At 48.1% G+C, this 22,852-nt stretch overlaps 1 protein-coding gene across 2 annotated transcripts in view; it reads left to right on the top strand.

The window, feature by feature from the left end:
• Positions 1-22,852, top strand: part of IRAG1 (inositol 1,4,5-triphosphate receptor associated 1) — an 857,666-nt gene that overhangs the window by 109,818 nt on the left and 724,996 nt on the right. For both annotated transcript variants that reach the window (XM_085648179.1, XM_085648178.1), the window contains exon 2: positions 6,675-6,781. The gene's annotated coding sequence lies outside the window, so the exon portion shown is untranslated. The remainder of the gene's footprint in view (positions 1-6,674; positions 6,782-22,852) is intronic.

Raw genomic sequence — 22,852 nt, 5'->3', positions numbered from 1 at the left:
GATTTCTTCTACTTGGTGGGTATTTGGATCAACCCCTCAACTTTGTTTGGTTCTATTTTTTAATATAATAAATCGTATTCCCCCATAACAAGGGAGAAACCACTGGTGTGCTTCAAAAGGTTTTTCTAATTTGTACTCCCCTTGTCCCAAACAGTTAAATATGTTTGGGATATCTCTTTAACAGCGGTATTTTGGTGCTTTTACCGGCGGCCTTGTATCGGAACATGGGTCACATACTGAAACATGTTTGGGATATCTTTTCAACGGCTGTACATTGGTGTTCTTACCAGCTGTTTTATATTGGAGCATAGGTTACAGATACTGAATATTATTGGCTGTGTGTTCAGCTATACATGTGGGGTTATCCCATGTCTCTCATGGCCGCTTTCCTCTCTGTACAGGTCCAGGTGAGACCTACCTCGCGGTTCTACTTAAAGATTCCTTATAATGGATACTCTTTGATGAAAGTCAATCACCATAAGGACCTTGCCATTTGTTTGTCTGGTGGGTATTTAGACTATATGAATTTTTGAGATTTATTACGTTTTACGATTTATTACGTTTCTAGACCCTATCCACCTTTTTCAGTAAATGATGAACTTCGAGTGTTCTTGTTATGTTTGTAATCCCCCCCCCTTTTTTTCCTATCAGAAATTGGCGTTTAATATGGCACCTATTTCTTGGGATTACCTTTAAAGGAACAAGTTTTTGTTCCTTTTCACTCATCTTTATATATTCCTTTTTTATCCTAGCTCTTGAACTGTTTCTTTTTCTTCTTTCTTTTCTACTCTCTTTGGCCTTTTTCCAATAATATCATTTCCATCCCCCTCTGTTGAGAATAACTGTTGTATGTTTAGATCATTTTTTATTGTGATGTTTGTCAAATGTTGAAGTCTCTTGACGAAGAGGGAAGGAATACAATGTAAATGTTAGCGTGGTATACTAATTGTACTCCAATCAATTGTTGTACTACAGATGTTTTTAAATTGTAACGTGTTAAAATATGTATACCTTTGATGTAGGAAGAAGTGTGTCTGATGTCAATGTTAGTTTGATTTATTGTTTGTGTTATATGTTTGACAAATCACTTTGGTTATATGGGATGTATATAGGGTTCCTGATTTTATGGTTTTAATATATCTTATCTTTATTGTCCATCTTAAAAAGTATAGTATTTGTCTGTATTAATTTGTGTATATTTACATTCGTGTATATTTCTTTTTGTTAAATTCACAGCACTGAAGAAGTCCATTTGATTGGACAAAACGCATCGGCTGTCTCGGTTTCCTGGATGAAAATTTTTTATGCAACTTGAAATAAAAAAAAATAATCAAAGAAAATATTGCTGTGGAAACGTATTTGATGTTTTATTACGTTTTTGCAATATCTAGTGGTGCATCTTTGCTTGTGTTCTCACATTTTCCACATATTTATGCGTGGAATAACCATGCCGGCACAAATGTCCTATCCCACAGCATTCCCCTCAGTCTCCCGAGTAAAATGATACCTCACTTGTGTGGGTGGGGCAAGGGCCTGTGACTGGGAAGAGCCAAATCATAGGGATTAAGGGTATAGCACCAAGAATTCTAAGCGCTACATTTAAAAAAAAAAAGTTTTTAGCCAATTTTGCATTAGACACCCACACAAGTGAGGTATCATTTTACTCGGGAGACTGAGGGGTACATTGTGGGGTAGGACATTTGTGCCGGCACGGTGATTCCACACAAAAATATGTGGAAAATGTGTTTTTCAGCCATATTTGAGGTTTGCACGGGATTCTGGGTAGGAAAACGTTGGGGGATCCACGCAAGCCATACCTTGCTGGACTCCCCCGGGTGTCTAGTTTTCAGAGATGTGTGGGTTTGGTAGTTTCTAAAGGTGGCCGCCGAACCTGAGGCCAAAAGCCCAGATGACCCGCTTGCAAAACCAGGTTGTTTTGTGATAGGTAATTTTGATGTCTCCTCAATACGTTTTGGGCCCTTGCCTGTCGCTGGTACTTGACCCACCCACGCGAGTGAGGTACCATTTTTCTCAGACGACATTGGAGAATGCGGGTGGGTGGAATTTTGTGGATCCACACAGATTCCAGAACTTTCCACCACAGAAATGTGAGGAAAATGTGTTTTATTTGACAGAGTTTGAGGTTTGCAAGGGATTCTGGGTAACAGAACCTTGTGAGAGCCAGACAAGTCACCCCATCCTGGATTCCCCTGGGTGTCTATTTTTCAAAAATGTATAGGTTTGCTAGGTTTCCCTATGTGCCGGCAGAGCTAGGGTTCAAAATATACAGCTAGGCACTGCAGTACAACGGTCCGTTTTCACTGTGAAAATGTGCTGTGTCCACGTTGTGTTTTGGGCCGTTTCGTGTTGCGGGCACTAGCCCTACCCACACAAGTGACAGACCATTTTTCTCGGAAGACTTTGGGGAATGCGGGGTGGGTGGAGTTTTGTGGATCCACGCAGATGCCAGAACTTTCTACCACAGAAATATGAGGAAAATGTGTATTTTTTTACAAAGTTTGAGGTTTGCAAGGGATTCTGGGTAACAGAACCTGGTTACTGCCAGACAAGTCACCCCATCCTGGATTCCCCTGGGTCTCTAGTTTTCAGAAATGTATAGGTTTGCTAGGTTTCCCTAGGTGCCAGTAGAGCTAGGATTCAGAATCTACATCTAGGCACTTTGCAAAAAAAGGGTCAGTTTTCACTGTGAAAATGAGTTGTGTCCAAGTTGCGTTTTGGGCCGTTTCCTGTCATGGGCACTAGGCCTATCCACACAAGTGAGGTACCATTCCTCTCGTAAGACTTTGAGGAATGCGAGGTGGGTGGAGTTTTGTGCATCCATGCAGATTCCTGAACTTTCCACCACAGTGATGTGAGGAAAATGTGTTTTATGTTTACAAAGTTTGAGGTTTGCAAGGGATTCTGGGTAACAGAACCTGGTGACAGCCAGACAAGTCACCCCATCCTGGATTCCCCTGGGTCTCTAGTTTTCAGAAATGTATAGGTTTTCTAGGTTTCCCTAGGTGCCGGTAGAGCTAGGGTTCAGAATCTACATCTAGGCACTTTGCAAAAAAAGGGTCAGTTTTCACAGTGAAAATGTGGTGTGTCCACGTTGCGTTTTGGGCCGTTTCCTGTCGCGGGCACTAGGCCTACCCACACAATTGAGGCCCCATTTTTCTCGGGATACTTTGGGGAATGCGGTGTGAATGGAATTTTGTGGATTTACACAGATTCCCGAACTTTCCACCACAGAACTGTGAGGAAAATGTGTTTTTTTGACACATTTATGTGGGCACTAGGCCTACCCACACAAGTGAAGTGCCATTTTTATCGGGAGACTTAGGGTAACACAGAATTGTAGAGCAACTGTTATTACCGATTGACTTTCGATGCATTTCTGCCTTCTAAATGAAAGACAATGTGTAATAAAGAAGTCACTTTGAAAAATGTCCTATAATTCTCATGCTAGTATGGGTACTCACAATTTTGGAAATATGCAAATAGCTACTGTTTCTAAACTATATATTACATTCCAATTTCAGAAATACACGATTTTTCACTATATCTTTTCCCGAATTAATTGCTATATACCCGGTACATAATAAAAAACCATTGCAAGACGCTGCTCAGTTATTGGCTCTGGGTTCGTCGGGTTCTTGGTGAACCTACAAGTCCTATATATCCTCACAACCAGAAAGGTCCAGCAGATGTAACAGTGTATTGCTTTCAAACACTTGTCATAATTAGAAGAAGTTACAGGTGAAAACGTTGGAACAAATGGCTGTTTTCTTCAACTCATTTTCAGTTTTTCATATTTTCAACTGTTAGTTTCTATAAAGAAACCTTGAAGGATCTACACATATGACACCTTGCTGAATTCATAATGTTTCCTACTTTTCCAAAATGTATAGCTTTCCAGGATCCATTATTGCTTTCATAGCCACTTCTACCATTAACTGGAAGAAGGTTGAAAGCACCAAAAATAGCAAAAATAGGCTATGTCCCAGTAAAATGTCAAAACTGTGTAAAAATTGTTGGTTTTCTGACAAAAGTCTGTCACTCCCTGAAAGGTTGGAACATTATGATTTCAGCCCCACAAACCCTTTGTTGATATAATTTGCAGGGAAAAAAACAGACACTTTCGTTTGCAGCGCTTTTTTCCTATTTTTCCAAAAACAAACAACATTTAGCTGTTTTTTGGCTAATTTCCGGGTCCCCTCCCGGGAATCCACGAACCCTGGGTACCTTTAGAATCCCCATAATATGATATTGGAAGAAAAGGACCCAAATTTGGCTACCTTATGTGGTCAAAAAGATACAGGGCCCTAAGCGCGAACTACCTCAAATAGCCAAAAAAAGGCTTAGCATGGTGGGGGCCTAGCAGCGAAGGGGTTAAACCAATTACAGATAGCAAAACATCTCTGTTTTAGCATTTTGCCCCTTTGATTGCAGACTATATAATTTTTTGATCTAGAAGGCTTCTCTTTGCGCAAGAATTTTGTGAATATCAATTTCAGAGTTAGGTCGAATGAGTTCTACAATTTGAAATCTGATTTGCTCCCTATTATGATTTGTTCAAGCCAATGTACTGCGAAACTGGAATTTGTATTTTTGTTACGTATCATGTGTTTGTGTTAAGTTATGCAAATCTTGATTTTTCATTGAGTTTTTCCTACCTACACCAAGCCGCATGTGCATTTTATGCTGTAAATTTCTGGTGTTGCTATCCATTGCAAAGCTGTGTTAAGTATTCTGGAAGGATAGTCTTTGGTGCTAAACTGAGATTTATATTCTTCCAGTGCTAATAAACAATCCTCATTATCAGATGTGATTCTCTTTATCCGTAAAAACTTTCAGAGTGGTAAATGTTGTTTTAGGCTTTGGGGATGAAGGCTGTGGAAAAGCAAAGAAATATTGCGATAATAGGTTTCTTGTGTACTTTGGTTTTGATACCGAAAGGTGCGAGTTCAATCAGTACATCTAAAAGTGAGATGGTCTGATTGCTGATGGAATGAGTGAATTCGATATGTGGAAACCTACTGATCGCAATAATTCTTTGCTTTTCCACAGCTTTCATCCTCAAAGCCTAAAACAACATTTACCACTCTCACAGTTTTTATGAATAAAGAGAATCACATCTGATAATGAGGATTGTTTATTAGAACTGGAAGAACATAAATCTCAGATTAGTCCACATGGGTATCTTCCAGAATACTTAACACAGCTTTGCAATGGGTGGCATCTTTTGAACGAGCAACTCTACTCAATAAAGTCACAGCAGACAAGCCATCAAGAATGGTGTTCATCTCCAAATTTTTCACTAAATCTTGAGCGATTAAACACATCATTCTGAATCAATAGGAGCTACTACAAACAGAACCTGACTTCAAGGGACTGTTTATTCACAAACCAATGTTTCCCTATCAATGGTCAAGAAATCTAAAAGTAGTGTTAGCTTCAAAAAAACTTGTCAGCTCAGAAACGTGTGCAGGTACTAGAGAATATGTTACAACTGTATCGATTGCAATAACGTAATTGTAGGCAATGTAGCCATCCAAATATAGCATGCTAGAACATCACGTTGTTAGTACGCGATGCATTAAGATCGCAAGTCATTAAAATGACTTGCACTAGGGGGCGCGCTGGATTTAGGAATAGTATAAATTACTATTCCTACTCCAGTTTGCGCAAAAGTAGAGAAGGTGTTGGAATTTATTTCCAATACCTGAGCGCCAGTTGTTATAATGACTTGCGATGTAATTGCATCGTGTACTAACAACGCGGTCGTTGTAACGACCTCGTTGTAATGGTAGCGCAATGCAATGACAGCATTAAAAATGCTGTTTCCCAGCAATCCATTTCCATCTACAAAAAGGGTAGCATGTCAAATTAATACACTCAGCATATTGCAACACCAAACATTTTATTCACAGCATAAAATGCCCATGCTGCTTGGAGTACATAGGAAGAAAAACCAAGATTCGCATAACTGAACACAAGAGAATGATACATAAAAACAACAAAAATTCCAGTTCAGCAGTACATTAGTTTGAACAAAATCATAAAATTGGATTTCATATTCGAGAAGTCATTCAACCTCACCCTGAAATTGATATTGCCAAAAGTCTTACGGTAAGAGAACCTACTGAATCAAAAACTTAGATACTCTAAAACCAAAGGTGATAAATAATAGAATAGAGATGTTCTGCTACCTGTATTTGGTTAAATGATGTTACTGGTTTTTGCAACTGAATGTTACAATATGTTTATCAATACAATGCTTTCTTTTAACACTGGCATTTCACTATTTGTTTTTCAGTTTATGCATTATTGTATTTGTTTGCATTTTTAGGTAAGCATAATCCATAATAAAATAGCTGCAATTTTGTTGTCTTCTCCAAGACTGTTGCTGGTTGTAACTGATTCGGCAATCGATAACCTATGATGGATTATAGTATTTTATTATTATTGATATTGCCATTTAGTTCTTGTTGAAAGTCACGATTATGTTTTTTTGGTATGCTTTATGTTTTGTTGATACCCCATGAGTATTGCAGACAGTGGTTAAATCACCACTATCATGTTTATTTTTATTATGTCTATTTTTACGTGACGAAAGGAGTATTTTGATTATTTCTTTCACATTTTCTGTTCATTTCCGGGTTTCCTGTTAGGGTTCTGCTGCGCGGTCCATTTAAAGACACCAAGCACAATTGACACTATGTGCGGAGCATGCTCATGGAGACACCATGCCGGAGGGGGCGACTTTGCCGTTTGAAAGGTAACTAGTGCATTTGTAGATATTACACTACTGCTTAGATTTTAATACAATGCATTGGTTTAACTATTGGGCATCTTCACTTTCCAGCACTCTGCCTGGTTCACCACATTTTAGCGTCTCAACTTGTTTGATACTCTGAAACTAGTTTCAATATTTACAACATGGTTGGCGTGTTTGTTAGCTTTCTGCTACTTAAGGTAATTAGCAAATGCCTCTGATCCATCCATGAGTTCACACTCTCAATGTGTAATATGCAGTGTGGAGCCTCATTTATTTATTTTTCTTTGCAGCACGTTTACACTCCGACTTTGAAACCCTTTCGCATGATTAACACAGTCAGTGTTTATTATTTAACATCAGAATGTGAGTGCATACACCAATTTCTTTTTTAATTTTATGATTATGCATGTCTGAGCACTATATTACTGCATGTAAGCTCTGTGATGTGCATGTGGTGCGTTTTTACTTTTCTCTCATTTTTGGTTTTTAATGTTAGCTTAACGGATTGACTTCCCTCGGTTTTAGTTACATTATTTATTACATGCATAACCATGTTGGTTGATCTATATGTTTCAATGCCATATTGTAGCAGTGGGACTATTGTTCAACATTTTTGTATTGCCACCTTCACAATTTTGTTTTCTGCATGTAGTGCACATATTGCTTAATTTAAGTTTTAGCCACTCTTTGTCAAGCATTAATCCGTAACAGTTTTCCCAGGACATGTTTTGATAGTACCTTTCTAAACTTTACATTACAGCTACCCCTGATGAAGGGTTTTCCCGAAATGCATTGGGTATACGATAAAACAGTCACTCATTGTGAAGTCTGAATTATCATATGCTACAGACATACCTTTGAGCTGCATATTGTATGAACTTTGAATATTTGCTCAATCAAGACTTTAATAAAGAAATAATTGAAGTATTAGACACTACTGTTTCATTCAGAATAATAGTGTTGATTTTGTTTAACTTGGGAGTCTGGGGGTCTGAAGGTTGTTTGTCCTGAGTCTGGTGAACTGTCCGGTTACGAGCTATTGACTTTTGGACACTCTCAACAAGCCATCCCATAGCATGGGATGAGGTGGCCCATTTTTCATGAGTATAAGCATTGGGATGCCTGTTTTTTTGTATAATTTTTTTTAATAGAAAATGTGACTATTCAGAATTAATATAATTTCATATCATGTCGAATGGGACACATATCATATAAATTGCTCTCCCCAGAGAAAACCATCCATAAAATCTTCTACCTCGACTGACCTTCCATAACACATGCCCAGTCCATACAAAATATTAAACAGGAAAAAATAAATATCCACCTCCCCGGCCCCTCTCCCCTTAGCCTCCCCCTAAAGTGGCTCTGCAAACATATCATGTCCAACTCCTAAAGGGAGCACTCAACCCATATGACACCTCCCTGACTGCTACTGAAAGGGCTTGTGTCTATTCTTTTGCCTTCTACGCTCATGTTTACCCTCCTCTCTCCCATAATTTCCTAGCCCAGCATCTCCAATTTCTATCATAAATAACATACCTATGCATTCTGGCATGGAACCAAGCTTCCCAATGTCTAACATCTTCATTTTCACCACCCATTGCTCAAAGCTGGGCACTACAGGAGACTTCCAGTAGGTAGTCATTATTGACGTGCAATCAACATTGCAATCAAAAGTAAATTCCCAGTTTTCAAGGTTTTATGTAAGTGCAAGTCCGCCAGAACTAAGGGGGGCACTTTCAGTGTGGGATAGATATTCTCTTGAATGGTCCATCTTACCGCATTGAATACCCCTTCCCAAAGTTTTGAGGGAATTACAGGATAAGAACATATGTAGCCAATCTCCCCCAGAGCTACATATTGGGCAGTTCCCAGATACTGAAAGAAACATATTATTTAAAGTGTTTGACGTTAGGTAGAGCATCCATCCATTAAACAAAGCAATGCACTGTAAATTCGCACCTATAAAACAGGTGAAACTCAAGATAAAATACTTCTCCCATTGCTGAACACTAATATAAATCCCCGTACGCTGGAGCCATTTACATCTTACTGTTTCAATTACCCACAAAGGGTCTGGCCTTAATGCCTGATGCCAAAATATAAGATATAGATTGACTTCATCTCCCCTAAACAGATCTTTTACTATACCCTTAGAGGATTCAATATCAGACCCATTAATGTTGCCTAGTATTGCTGTTATTTGGGCATTGCTCTTATTTGGGCATTCATACAAAAATGCTGCTGGCTATGAAATGTAATTGTATACACAAACAAAAGGGGAGTTAGAGGATATTTGCACTGGGGCCACCCTCCAAAGCCTGACGTAGGAAAACAAAACAAAGGACACAGCCTCTTGCTGTGTGGAGGTCTTAGTTTCCTTGTTCCTTCACTTTGGGGTAAAAACTTAAAGTTTTCAGTGAAACCCTCACCCACCAGGGTTACCCCTTGGTGGCATGCTTCATCATAGTGTCCTTCCCGTTCTGCTATGGAATGGGTGTGCTGCGACCAGACAAACTACGCAGGAGCACTGAATGTAATGACTATGTGAGGCCGGTTGTTCTGCTGGGGAGGAGTGAGGTAAAGGAAGGTGTACGTTTAAAAATACCTGGCTAGTGGGTGGTGGCACTTTTATTTTTACCCTCAGTCGGTATGATTAAATACAGGGAACAACTTAGGACTCATGGGATTCAATGTGCCCAAATCCTAAAGGTCGACATGTTTCTAGCCTACCCCTATGGCTATTCTTCAGAACCTAGTATCTGATATTGGCGTACCTAGTTTCACTCCTACAGTTGGTCTGCTAAACCCAACTCATGTATAGTGCCTAAATCTCACAATTATACCCAAGTGCAGTACAAATTTAATACCATCTGGTAATCCTACTGTAATCAATCTGAAATGAAAAAGCAAAGGAACAAAAGTTATAATGTCTTCACAGTAGTTGAAGTTGTGCTGTAAGGAGGGGTTTACTAAAGCTCCTCCTTACTAGGTGGACACCTCTTTGGTGAAAAAGACCAACAACAAGTGACTTATTTTCTTTGTCGTCTCGTGATTGCCAGTGGCACATTTAGTATGGTGATCATTGTTATTGTTATTGTTAATTCAATCTTGTATAGCGCATATATACCGGCAGGTCTCATAGCGCTCAGACAGAGGAAGAAACAAGACAACAAAACAGGCTGGGTCCTTAGATACTGAAAGATTTCACAACCAGATCAAACGCTTCTCTGAAAAGGAGGGTTTTAAGTTTTCCACGGAAGGGAAGGAGTCTAGATTCCTTCCGTAGCTCTCCGGGCAACTGATTCCAGAGTTGAGGCAGGAGGATCGAAAAGGCTCTCCCTCCTTTAGATGCGAGGTTAAAACGAGGGCATATTAGTCTACTGGCTTCTGCTGAGCGCATCACCCGTCCTGGCACGTATTTGAGTACACGTTCTTTTGTGTACTCAGGGGCATGTCCATAAAGGGCTTTGTGTGTGATACACAAACCCTTGAACTTGGCTCTTTGCCTAATGGGTAACCAGTGCAGTTCACTCAGCAGAGGGGTCGCATGAGTTCTTCTGGGTAATCTAAAAATGAGTCTGGCTGCATCGTTCAAAACTATCTGCAGTTTATTTGTCAGCTTCTGAGGTAGCCCAACATATAGTGCATTTCCATAGTCAAGTCTAGAGACTATCGTAGCAGCTACTATTGTCTTCATGGTCGAGACCGAGGGGAGGGGAACAAGTTTCCTCAGCTATCGCAGCAGACTGACACAAGTACCGACCACCGCGTTAACCTGGTTGGTCATAGAAAGTTCAGAGTCGATCTTTATACCCAGACTTTTCACCACAGGTACTGGCCTGGGGGGGTCCTAACTCCTGAGGCCAAAAAAGATCATTCCAGGGGTTACCTTTAGTTGAAATGGCAAGGACCTCCGTTTTATCAGGGTTGATTTTTAAAGAGTTAGCCGCCATCCAGCCAACTGTGAACCTGAGTATGCTCTGAGCAGACTGTTGAGCGCGGGCCGGGTTCTCAATTCTTAGGATAAGCTGAGTGTCATCCGCATAGTTGAACACTCTGCAGTCCATTTTGGCTAGCGCGGTCACCAGGGGCTGCAGGTATATATTAAAGAGAAGGGGGGATAGTGCAGATCCTTGAGGGACCCCACAAGATATGTTGCCCTTCTCTGATACCTGCTCGGCCAATTGGACCCTCTGCGTTCGTCCTGATAGAAAGGATTCTAGCCATTTATGGACCTGTCCTTGAATGCCCAGGTCTGCCAGACGAGAGAGTAGTTTTTGGTGTCGAACGCCGCTGACAGATCTAATAAAATCAGGGCGTTCGATTCTTTAATATCGGCTTTTCGTCTGAGTTCATCCACGACCGACAGCATAACCAACTCAGTACTATGGTGGGCTCTAAAGCCTGCCTGGTGGACCTGGAGAATCTCATGCTTTTCCAGAAATGCTGAAAGGGTTATCAGAACATGTTTCTCTAAGACCTTCGCCAGAAAGGGAAGCTGAGAGATAGGCCTATAGTTCTTAAGTATAGTCCTGTCAGCACCTGGTTTTTTAAAAAGAGGAATAACTCTGGCCTCCTTCATATTAGCAGGGACCTGACCGATTGTCAGGGATTTGTTCAAGAGCATAAGAATCTGATTCTCCAGCGCAGGAAATGCCATTCTAAAGATCCGAGGAGGACAAGGGTCAATGGGGGAACCATACTTGGTCCCGTAGGCTAGGAGAGAGAGAGTACTTGCTTCCTAAAGCGGAAAGCTGGAGATGGAATTGCCCTTAAGAGGAGAGGAAGTAGGCAGTTCCGAGGTGCCTGTAGTGATCCGAATGTCTTTAATCTCTAGTAGGATGCCGGCTACTTTCTGCAGAAAGAAGACCTGAAGAGCGTTGCAGTCAGAAAGTGTGGCTGCAGGATTGATGTCAGGCTTTTTGCTAAGTTCTTTCAGAATCTTAAAAGTCTCTTTTTGGATGTTGGGTGCGCTGGCAATACGCACCGCATAGTATTCGGCTTTCCTAGATGTAATGGCCTTTTTGTACAATGTAAGGAGGGATTTATAGGTAGTTAGCTCGGCCGGGTCATAGACTTTCCGCCAACGTCTTTCGGCTTGACGGAGGGTTTGTTTCCTTTCCCTCAAAGATTCATTGAACCAGGGGGCCCCCTTCTGTTTGTGTTGAATACTTTCCGCACGCTCTGGAGCCACTTGATCAATAGCAGCCTGTAAGATGTTAGTCAGGGTAATGCTTTCTAAATCAATGTTGCCTGTGTCGAAAATGGGAGGAGATAGCCTCTGTAATATCGCCCCTGAAGTCTCTGCCTGAATTTTATTCCAGCTCTGTACCTTCCTCCATTTGGGAGGAGCTAGTGGAGGAGGGCCATCTACGGGCGCCCAGCACGAGATTAGGAAGTGATCTGACCATGCGCAGGGTTTGATGTCCATGAGCCTGTCCCGCCTATCGGAGGACCAGATTAGATCATGTAAAAGTAGTGATTCATTTACACACTTGAAACGTTGTCACTTGTGAGATGTTACTTTCATTCACTGTTTTGGCTGTCAGTGTCTATTCCTGTGGTTTTTAGATGCTCGTAAGTTTTATCACAAAAGGATGTACAACATGAAACACACAAACGCACCACAGATAACACATACTTATTACTGTTAAAGCCTAGGCTCCATGGTTCATCCGGCGGGAAGTTCTACTTTTAGTCACACACTGTTGGGAAAAAACGTAATTTGGGAAAGGTTTTGAATGTGGCTGGAAATCGTTGATGGAAAAGGTTCTTAGTTTAATTTCAGGCGATTGGAGCAGCGCCATCATGCCAAACACTCACCTCGTCAAAGCCTGAACTTTGTCCGAATACCTACAAGTGATCCTCTCAGGAACTGCATCTTGTTGGTTCTGACTATAAAGCAACTGTGTGCACACTTATGTGAAAGCATGTTGGATCGGATGTCTGGGGACTAGTGCGTAAAATTCCAAAATTGCCGTCCTGTTTTGGCCTAACCAGGAAGTGAGGATAAATGGTGTTTTGAGGGGCATATCATAACTTTCAGAGCCCACTATGGAAATGATTACGGTAGTAATCGATTCCTCCTGAGCTCGTGATGAAAGTGATTCTGGTAAAAATCGATTCCTCCTCTTTCCAGTGTTGCTTGATCCGATGTGGATTCCGACTATAAATCAAATGTGTTCATATTTACGTGAAAACGTGTTGCATTGGATGTGTGGAGACTAGTGCGTAAAGTTCCAAAATGGCCGTTCTGTTCTGGCCTACCCAGGAAGTGAGGACAAATGGTGTTTTGGAGGGACATATCATTACTTTCAGAGCCCGCGATGGAAATGATTACGGTAGTAATCGATTCCTCCTGAGCCCGTGATTAAAGTGATTACGGTAACAATTGTTTCCTCCTCTTTCAAATGTTGCTTGAATGGAGCCCACTCAAAGGAAAATATATATTATTAATGGCATATCCTGATGTTGGAAACAAACATACAATGCATTATCTATAATTATAGATTCCTGTACTTGACCATTAAGGGGAACCCTTAGGTGTTTTCCATCATTGTGAATTACTGAACTGTAATTTTCAAACGTAGAGTTCAGCAAGAAAAAGGCCATTGTGATATTTGAGAACCATTATGGGGAATGTCTGAAAACAATTAACTTATTTTGACACATGAGTGTCATGGAGACATGAGTGATTGTAATGTGCCCATAAGTGTATGTTGGTACTGCCCAGCTGTAATATCAGTCCCCATCACTACTACAAAATTCCCCCACGGTATGTTCTCGTTTAACCCCAACATATGTGTTTTCAATTTAAAAACCCATCTTTGCTCTTTCTCGAACAGCTTAATCTCCACGGTCTCACTGTTTTCCATTGCTTCTTGGACCACCCACTTAAAGTCATGAACAATGTGCTGTTTCTCAATTTAATGGGCCGCCACATTTGTGGTAGTTCCCCCACAGCGTACATTACTCCTGTGTTCACAGATTAGAGTTCTCACATTTCTAGTGAGAACTCTAATCTAGTGGTCATCTCTATTGTGAGAAGTTGGCCTGGCATATGCTGGTCACTAGTTATAGTGGCCACCTTGCACCAGTCCAATTCGACTCTTATGGTAGATAGGTTTAAGACAACCTTTTAAAGAAAGCTATCCTAGTGGTAGCTGTGGAGAGCAACCTTCAGGCTAAGTCTCAGAGGAATGTAAAGCAGCTTGTTTTACCTTCTAATCTCTTGAATTACCAAATGAAAGGACACCACACAGGTATATATATCAAATATATATGTATTTATTTCTTTTTGATAAACAAGTTTTTATTGTTTTAGGCAGTACAACAAAAGAAACTTTCGGGCCCTTGGAACCATCACCACACAGTAATACAGTGGAAAGTGCACCACATTTCCACCCTCCCCTTGAAACCCTCCCCCATCGTCCAAACCGCCCTATCATGGTATGTTGCCCATCCATTTCCCTCAGACTTTCCGGTATTTCTTGGGGCAACCTCGCGCCCGATAAAGAGTCCGCTCCTGCGCCGCACACCAGTCCACCCCGGCGCCCCATTTAGCTAAGCTAGGCGGCTGCGGTTGCTTCCACGCCGCTGCAATGTCACGTTTGGCCACCATTAAGGCTGTCATGAGGAATAGTTGTTCTGGGCGTGTGCCATCCAAGCCGTCAGTGATGCCCAGTAGGGAGTGTCTATGGTCATGCGGCACCTCCCACCCCAAGACCTCCGTAAGTTCGGACTCAATGCCCCTCCAGAACCCCTCCAGCTCCGGGCAAGACCACACCATGTGAAGGAAGTCGGCTGGCTCAGAGCCACAGCGGGGGCAGGCCGCGTCAGTGGAGAGGCCCGCACGGTGTAGGCGAGCCGGTGTGAGATAAGCGGTGTGTAGGTAGTAAATTTGGATAAGCCGCAGTTTGGCGGAGGCCATCACAAAGCGGGGGGCCATAAGGGTGTCCCGCCAGTCGGCCTCATCCAGGGGACCCACCCAGCCCTCCCATCGTTCCTTGAGGCCCACCAGGGATGTAGGGGTGCAGTTGACGAGGGAGTGATAAATCCTGGAGATGCCCCCCCTCCCCAAATTGCCCATCATGACGTGTGCCTCCGGGGGGCTGTGGTCCGGCAGCCGGACGTCCAGTGGGGTGTAGGTGCGTATGGCGTGGCGCAGCTGGAGGTATCTATAGAATTGGGAGGAATGGAGGGAGAAGCGCGCCTGCAGCTCTGAATAGGAACACATTCGCCCTCCCCGCCAGACGTCCCCAAGCTGGGAAATGCCAAGTAGATCCCATGATTTAAAGCCTTCCAGTTCCGCGACCTCCCGCAACCACGTCCCGTGCCACAGAGGAGTGACACGCGTCAGCCTCCCCGTCCATCGGGTGTGACGGAGCGCCGCTCGCCAGGCCAGGAATATTGCTTTGGTGATATCCGGGCAGGAGGCAGGGATGGAGGCGCCATACAGGCGGTCCTGAATACCAGAGAAACCCAGATCCCCAAGTTCCACCCTGTAGGCCGGGTCGGACCAGCCCCCCCCAAACCAGTCATGAATGACCAGGAGGCGGGGGGCCAAATAATAGAGGTAGAGATTAGACATGCCCCGGCCCCCATCAAAGGTGGGCAGGCGGCATGTCGACAGAGCCAACCGAGGCCTCCCACCACCCCAGAGAAATCTCGTCGCCATCCCGTCCAGCTCGCGAAACCAAGGTCGTGGAAAGGAGAGGGGGGTATTTTGCAGCACATACAGAAACCGGGGAAGAATCATCATTTTGTAAAGGGCCACCCTCCCCAGCGGATTGAGGGGTAGCTGGTGCCATCTTGCCAAGTCTGCCTTGGCTTTCTTGACCAGGGGGGTCACGTTAAGCGCCCAGCTCAGCTCCGGGAGGAGGGAGACCCAGATGCCCAGGTATTTAAAGGATAGGCGGCGGAGGGGGATGGTCGCTTGCCAATCAAAACAGTCCCGGGAGGGGTGCAAAGGAACCAGAACCGACTTCCGCGAATTGAGGGACAGACCAGACGCTCAGCCAAAGCGGCCCAGGATGGATAATGCACGGGGTCCGGAGCGCGCCGGGTCACCAAGATACAGCAGGACGTCGTCCGCGTAGAGGGCGATTTTGTCAGCCTCTAGGCCCGGCCACTCCCAGCCCTGAAGGAGAGGGTCAGTTCTAATCAGGGCAGCAAGGGGCTCCATCACGAGCGTGAAGAGAAGGGGCGACAGTGGGCATCCCTGCCGCATCCCCCGGCCGATCCGAAATGGCCTCGACAGCGCTCCGTTAACCAATACCCTGGCAGGGGGGCGGGCATAGAGAACCCGCACCATCCCCACGAACTTAGGGCCAAAACCCATGTGGGTCAGGACATCAAACAGGTAGGCCCACCCCACCGAGTCGAAAGCCTTTTCGCAATCAGCAAGGAGGAGGGCGAGGTATGGAGTCAGTTGCTGGCGGTGGGCCAGGGCCACATGGAGGCGGCGAAGACAATGGCGGGTACCCCGAGCGGGCATGAAGCCACATTGATCCGGGTGGACCAGGGTCAACAAAAAGGGCCGAAGCCGTTGGGCCAGGACCGCCGCATAGAGCTTCACGTCAGTATTGATGAGCGAGATCGGGCGGTAAGTCGCTCTGTCGGTGGACGGTGGCGTGGACTTAGGCAAAACCACAATTGTGGCCAGGTCAGCTTCTGGGGGGAAGGAACCCTTCTCAATCGCCTCTACATAGTGGTCTCGCAACCGCGGGACCAGGCTATCCCTATAGGCGGCATAGAATTCTTGGGGGAAGCCGTCAGGTCCCGGGGTCTTCCCAGCGGACGTACGCCCTATTGCGTCCCCAATTTCCTCAAGGGAAATGGGGACTTCCAGGCTCTCCCACTCGTCGATGCGAGCAGAGCGGCCAGTGAAAGATCCGGTGCCCGGGCCCGGTAGAGCCGAGAGTAGAACTGGGCGAAGGCTGCCGCTATCGCCACGGAGGAGGACTGGAGCACGCCTGCGGAATCGGTGATCGCCGGAATAATGCGCGACGTCTTGGGATAGGTGGCCAGGCGATGTAACAGCGTGCCGTTCTTGCCACCCCAACCATACACCCTCGCCAGCGAAGATTGCCAGAGAAGCTTGGCCGCCTCGAGGGACCGCTGACGAATCTCCTCGCGAAGGAGCCTCAGCTGCCGGTCCACAGTCGGGTCGTCGAGCTCAGAGAGAGATTGCTCCAAACGCAGCGCCCGGGCCTCACAGGCAGTGAGCTGCTGCAGCTGCGTCTGGCGGTGCTGCACCACATGCGCCTTAGCCGCGCCTCTGATGGTCGCCTTACAGGCCTCCCAAAGGGTGCCCGCCGAGGAGACCGAACCCTCGTTGGTGCAGTAGTACTGGGTAAGCTCAGCGCCCACCGCCGTACGCAGTGTCTTGTCTTGGCGGAACCAAGCGTTGAAGCGCCACACCGGCCGGGCCGTGTGAGGCGGAGGGCCTAGATCCAGGAGGACCGGCGAGTGATCCGAAATCCCCCTGGGGAGGATGCGGACATCTTGGACGTCCCCGCACTCGGCGGGGGGGGGACAAAAATCATATCAATACGCGCATGAGAGTGGTGAGCGGCCGAGGTGTGGGTGTACTGACGAGTGTGAGGATGCCAAAGCCTCCAGGCGTCGCAGAGGCCCTGGGCCTCGGCCCAACCCGCCAGCTGCCTCGCTCGTGCAGCGCGGGAATCCGAAATCGGTCCCGACGAGTCCAGATGAGGGGCCAAGATGGCATTAAAATCCCCCCCAAGCACAATAGCACCCAGCGGGAAAGTCTCCAACAGAGAGGCGGCGTGAGATAAAGCCTGCGACAGTCCGGAGGGTGGCGCATAGAGCGACAGAAAGCTGATCGGCCTACCGTTGAGTGTGCCGCAAATAGCAATACCGGTTCCATGAGGGTCGTGGGTCGCCCGCGTAAGGACAAAGGGGAGGGAGCGGCGCAGCAGGACAGCCACCCCACGGGAGCCACGGGAAAACCCAGAGTGCCACACTCGGTCATACCCATAGCGCGCTAGAAAGGGACATTTCTCACCGAGAAGATGGGTTTCCTGAAGCAGGAGCACATCGGCCCCTACGCGCTGGGCGTACTTAAGGACTGCAGTGCGTTTGAGCCTATCCAACAGGCCGTTAACATTCCAGGACAGGATACGCAGCTGGGCCTTGGGGGCTAAGTCTTCCATGGAAGCAACGGACGTGAGTCGCAGCGGGGGCGGAACAACCAGGGGGCGCCGGGAGGACACCGAGCGGCGTGGGCGTACGGGGAGGGGACGAGGAGCATACAGGTACCATAGGGAGAATGAATGACATACTGAAGGGAGCCAGGGAAGGCCGGCTGAGAGCGGGCGCTAGCGGAGCGCACGTGAGTGTCAGTGTGGAGCCATACAGTGGCGCTCGCAGGAAGCTGCTGTGTGACAAGCCCAAGAAGAACCAAACCCAAACTAAAGGGAACACCCTCCCTAGGAGGAACAACCAACCAAACCCCCCCCGATCCCCCACCCTCCACCCTACACTTCGAGAACTGAAGCATCTGTCGCCCTAACTTTAACAAACAACTACAAGGCCCCAAGCAGGGGCGCTCGGGTGTAAAGAGCGTGGTGGACCCCTCCTGAAGTACGGATGTAAGTGTTCTGTCCTAGGTTACTACACAAGAGTGGGAAGCCGCTGAATCCAAGTCTGAGATTGAGGCCCCCGCAGCGGGACCAGGCCGTCGAACCCCCTACTAAGACAGAGGACAAAGAAAAGTCACATGGTTGGGCTGTAGGAGAGGTCGGAGAGGTCTATGTGCGTAGGGAGGGGGGTCGGGGACGGGTGCAGCAAAGGCGGTGAGCGGCATTGAGAGCCCCCAGCCGCTTGAGAGGACGTCCCGGATGAGGCGGATGAGTCCCTCGGTCTCCTCCCCGACACACTCGCGGATCGAGGCCCAGCCGCCACCCCACCCCGGGCCGCCAGGATTGTGTGCGCCTCCTGCGTCGTGGGCGCGGGGGCCTGGCTGTGTCTTGGTCCGAAGGCCGCCGAGCCGGCGACACCCGCCAGGGCTGGCGCAATGGTCGTTCCTCGGTGAGCCAGGTCCATGCCGCCCGGGGAGTGTCAAAAAATAGAGTCTTGCCCTGGAAGACAACGCGGAGGCGTGCCGGGAACTGGAGCTGGTAGCTGAGACCCAGGGAGCGCATCTTGTGTTTCACCTTCGTGTACGAGCGGCGTTGCTCCTGGACCTCTTGGGTGTAGTCCGGGAAGACCATGATGGTGTGGTTGTTAAAGGACAAGGGGGCTTGCACCCGCGCTTCCTTCAGAATAGCGTCTCTGTCCCTGAAGTTGAGGATCCGCAAGAGGAAGGGGCGAGGGGGGCCCCCACCGGAGGCTTGGCGGGCAACGACCGGTGCGCTCGCTCCACCACAAACCAGGTGGACAAGCTGGCCGCCGGCATCCAAGACTTGAACCACTTCTCCAGGAAGTCGTCGGTGCGGCCAGACTCGGCCCCCTCCGGAAAGCCCACCAGGCGGAGGTTGTTGAGGCGGGCCCGGTTTTTGGCATCCTCCGCCCGCCGATGCAACTCCTTGGAATGGGTCGTGAGCTCCCAGACTTGGTCTTGGAGCTGCCGGATGTCATCCTCCGCCGTCGAAATCCGGGACTCCGTCTCCGTGATGCGGGCCGTGGCATTGCGGAGATCCTGTCGCAGGAGCGTAACGTCCACCTTCACCTCCCCGACCATCCCCTCCAGGGACGCGCGGGAGGCGTTGATGGCCTGCAGTATGGCGGCAAGGTCCGTGCTAGGAGTTGGTGCCGCCTCTCCGCCCACGCCCGGGGTATCGGGGTTCGTGAAACGGTCGATTTTGGTCTGGTGGGACGTGGTCGTCGACTTGGCACCTCTGTCTTTGCCCATGATGGCACTCGGGATATGTGCGCCGGTGCCTAGGCGCGGCGAATTGTCGGCCAGCCGCACCCCGCCACCAAGCAACTGGCCTGCGTGGAGCTAGGGTCTGGAGGGTCCAGAAGAAAGGAGGAACAGAAGCACTGCCGTCCCCCAGCAGGGGGGAGGCCAGGAGTCCGCCAGAATCACCACTGCCCCGCTCCGGTCCGGGCCGCCCTCTCACCGCACCAGAGCCGCTCCGGCGCGGCCCACTCCCGCAGACGTCGTCAGCGCGGGCACAGTCTCTGGTCCGTCACACCGACGTCCCCCACAGCGGGCCCGCAGGTTCACCCTGTGCAGCGACAGCAGGACCCCTCCGGGGAGGGGGGGAAAGACAGGGCGCCCTCTGCTCACCAGCGGCAGGGCCCAACCGGTGGCGGCGGGGGGGATGGAGTCCAATGGCCGCCAAACGGGGATGTGCTCCCCCCGCCAGCCACCTATGCCTGTGTCCGCAGGGCTCCGCACTCCTTGCGGTGGGACCACACTCAGAGCCCTCCAGGAGGCCGCCGCCCGGTCGCCGCCGGTGCAAGTCCCCAGCAGCCGCGTGGAGAGGAAACAGGAGCCAGTCCCTGCGCGGCCCGATGTGGCCGCCCGCACAGGTCCGCACCGCTCGCTTCAGGCCGTCACCGCCGCGGAGCCCCCGCAGGTCCAGGGGCACCCCACGATGCCCGTGACAGCGCCCTGTAGGTCTGTAAACGATCGGGATCACCTCCCCGGGTCCCGCAATGGGCAGCCGGCCGCCGCCACCCACACGGCCTGTGCCCCTCACTGGCGCCGCGGGACTCGCTTAGCGCCCAGCGCCCGCTGCAGAACCAGCCTGCCGCGTCCCTCACGGCCTCGCATCAAAGGGCAGCAGCACTCAGCCCCGGGAGCAGGAAAACGTCTGAAAGTTGCACCGAGTGTGGTGCATCGGTCCCGCTGCAGGTAGAGACCTCCGGATCGCCGCTAGGACAGCGGGGCGCGGATGAAAGCCGGATGCGAGGGGTCAAGCATCAGGAGCCTCACATCAGTGCGGCCATCTTGATTAGCGCCACCTAGCGCCCCCCATATGTATTTATTTCTAAACACACTCTACTAATCTCTTTATGAGATTAGAAGTCAGGAACACATTCAAATATCAACGTTTCACAATAAGTTAAGCAGAAATATGGCTGGGGCCCTAGGGGCGTACCAGACCATATACTAAAAAAGAGGTTTAGGAAAGTCAACTTGCAGAATGACAAGGCCTAGGGCCTGTAGAATCGCTGGGGCTTCACTAATGCAGTAAAAGCAGGTAAGTAACAGACCCACGGGAGACGTGAGAACACAGCCGCGGGTTCCCTATTGATTACAATGGAGCAAGTCGCGGTTGGATTTATAAAGTTTTAGGGTACTTCGAGGACGTCTACAAGCAAGCCACTTACAAGGTAAGTAATTCGAGGGCCAACACACACTAGGGCACCGGAGTGCACAAGTTACCTCACCCAGGGAAGCCGGGTGCATAGGTGTCTTTTGGTGTTGGGTCGCGTCGCTGTTTTCTATGGAAGCCAAAGAAGATTTGCTGCTTGCGAAGACTGAAGAAGTGTCCGGAGGAATCCAAGACCGGATTCAAGATGCAGATGACCTGAAAATTGAAGGGACAGTGTTCACAGTCCCTTCCCAGTGACCCGGGGCCAGGAAGATGGACACCCACGGGGGTCGGGTGCTTTCAGGTGATCAAGGGTATTTTGACTCTTTGCTTGACGATGACCAGCAGCTGGATTCAGAGTGCCCCACAACGTCTGCAGCTGACTGCGGTGTCGGAAACCGGATTGGAGCCAACAAGCCTTGGCAACAGCAAGTCTTGTGGAAAGTGAATTTAGTCAATGGTGCAGACCAGCAAGGTCTGAGGGACTCACCCAGCGAGGGTGAGTGAGGGCAGGCCTGGAGCAACCAGAGGAGCCCTTTGAGTTGATAAGAAAGTCTTCGGGGGACCCACAAGCCAATGGGCAAAGGATCGCAAAGACGCCTCTTGAGGAAATTCTTCACAGGAGCCCACGGTCACTCGGGATGGGGTAGGCTGCTGATTTTTGCTGCAAAACCTGCTGGAGGCTTGGGCCACACGTGGTCCAAAGCACAAGCCCGTAGACTGTCGTGAAGGGGTTTCACTTGACAATAGTGCACGGTTCCCAGGTATTGCGGTTCCTCGTCACTCGTGGGTCCACTCACCTCAGCTCTGCTGGGGACTCACAATGGGCGTCGAGAAGTCAGGAAATCCACTGCAGGGACTTCGGACTCCAGCGGGAGCGGGAAAGTTTGCAACTGTGGATTCAAAGTTTTGGTGCCTGCCAAGCAGGGGAGTCACTCCTTGACTCCAAGGGAGATTCTTCTGTCTTCCAATGGAAGTGGAACGTCGAAGGGCCAGGATTCTTCTTGTAGAGCATCGTCCAGGGATATCTGATTTGCAATGGGCAAGGTTTCCTATCTTATATTGAAGATAGGGGAAGGACTAGCTCTATGACCACTCCTCTGGGAGGGTCAGGGATGTGGGTGGTTACACCCACTTCCCTTTGTCCAGTTTCGTGCCAGAGCAGGGCCAGGTAGCCCCTGAACCGGTTTGAGCTGGCATATGCACAGTAGAGCCTACTGCTCCCCCAGTGCAGGACTCCAAAGCTCTCTAAGAGTGCACCCACCCAGCTCCAATACACTAAATCCTGTCTGGAAGGTGGTGACACCTCCCTGTGACAGGAGGCCTATTGTTGGGCCTCCTCCACTGCGAGTTTCAGTCAGCAGCAGGAGGGCAGCCCAGTGTCTGTGCTGGTGGCATCCATTTTGTGATGCCAGGGCTCTTTCAGATTTCAACCGTGTTTCCACAGTGGGTACATGTCGACCCCTCTAGAAGGGTGGGATCATACTCCCACACCAGTTACTGGTGTGGGGGTAGGATTCCAAGTTGTTTGACACCAAACACGACATGTTTTGATGCAGTCATTCCAAATTTAGCATTAACTGGGAGGTTATAATGCACTTAAGAGTATATAGTTTACCCGCATCCACAAACAGCCACAGGGAATAGACCCTGCCAGCTGCAGAGGGGACCTGCTCAAGCAGAGGCACCCCCTCACATTGTAAACCAGGCACCCTGCCCTCAGGATTGACTGGGCGGCCTTAGGGGTGACTGATAGGTTTATATGTGTGTGTATGGT

This window comes from Triturus cristatus, chromosome 3_2 (genome assembly GCF_964204655.1).
Source record: "Triturus cristatus chromosome 3_2, aTriCri1.1, whole genome shotgun sequence".
In the NCBI taxonomy this organism is placed as follows: Eukaryota; Metazoa; Chordata; class Amphibia; order Caudata; family Salamandridae; genus Triturus; species Triturus cristatus.
The sequence above is the reverse complement of the archived record's forward strand: the minus strand, read 5'-3'. Positions and strand labels throughout refer to the sequence as shown.